Here is a 1610-nt window from a genome sequence, read left to right on the forward strand (position 1 = left end):
GTGTGTGTGTGTGTGTGTGTGTGTGTGTGTGTGTGTGTGTGTGTGTGTGTGTGTTTGGGTGCTAGCCTATCAGCTAATGCTAGCTAGCTTGGTTAGATTAAAAAGAAAGAAATCTTTGTACAATTAACAACAAAATTACATTATCCCTTTATATGGTTGCTTTAAAAATGTTCTAAAATTCACAAACATGACAAAATAAATCCATTGTAGTCAAAGTTAAGGTGAAGCCTAGACTGACTGCCACCACTCTCACTGCATTTATATGCTTCTATTCTATGTCATTTATTTTTCTCTTGTAGTTTGTGTTTCAATTCAAAATGTATTTGTGTAGCACATTTAAAAACAACAGACTTGACCAAAGTGCTTCACAATCGGTTAAAAACAAGAGCAAATGACAGAGAAACAAATGTAGATAAATTAGAAACAAATACAGGTAGATAAGAAGACAGTTAATTAACAATAAAAACATAAAACAGGCCTGATGGTACTCATACTGAACTCGAATTAAAAGCCAAAGTAAAAAAGTGAGTTTTAAGACGCGATTTAAAAGACTGAATAGACTCTCTCCAAAAGTCGATTCTGTTCATCTGGACGTAGCGTTTTGTTGGAGAAACGTTTCGTCACTCATCCAAGTGACTTCTTCAGTCTCAGCTGACTGCAGGTTTCCCCAATCTTATAAACAGTACATTTGCATAATAACTGAAACCAGCCCACTGAAGGAACAATGGGCTGGGAGGTCAGTTCCTTAATCGTAATTATGCAAATTCTCATGACCATTGATCAACAACCACTGATCAAAGACCACTGATCAAAGACCACTGATCAAAGACCACTGATCAAAGACCACTGATCAATGGTCATGAGTACCATTCACAGAGAGTTGGGGAATGGCTGCAATCACAGCATTGTAAGATGGTGAAAGATGTACCCTTAGCCCCCCTCCTCGATTCAGAGATGGTCTTTCCCTTTTCACGTAAATGGCCTCCTTGACTCCGCGCTCAAACCAGCGTTCCTCCCTGTCCAGGATGTGTACATCCCCATCCTTGAAAGAGTGTCCACTGGCCTGTAGCTGTAAATAGACTGCAGAGTCCTGGCCTGACGAGGTGGCTCTTCTGTGTTGTGCCATCCGCTTCGCCAAAGGTTGTTTGGTTTCCCCGATGTATAAATCCTGGCAATCCTCCTGGCACTTAACAGCGTACACTATGTCACTCTGTTTGTGTCGGGGGACCCGATGCTTGGGGTGGACCAATTTTTGGCGCAGCGTGTTTTGGGATTTAAAAGCCACAGAGATCCGGTGTTTAGAAGAAATGTGTCTCAACTGCTCCGATACTCCTGACACATATGGGATCACTACAGGTTTTCGCTTGGGCAGCGGTTGTCCTTCTCTCCTGGATCAGCTGGAGCTTTTTTTAGGCGCCTTTCCAGCTTTGACAAAAGTCCAGCTGGGAAACCACATTTACTCAGGGCCTTCTTGATGTGCTGTTCTTCTGCCTCTCTGGCCGCTGTGTCAGTGGGGATGGTGTTTGCTCTGTGTTGTAGCGTCCTGATGACACCCAGTTTGTGCTCCAGTGGATGATGAGCGTCAAACCTTAGATACTGATCCGTATGTG

This window comes from Pundamilia nyererei, unplaced genomic scaffold, assembly GCF_000239375.1.
Source record: "Pundamilia nyererei isolate P.nyererei 1_Seehausen unplaced genomic scaffold, PunNye1.0 scaffold00005, whole genome shotgun sequence".
NCBI lineage: Eukaryota > Metazoa > Chordata > Actinopteri > Cichliformes > Cichlidae > Pundamilia > Pundamilia nyererei.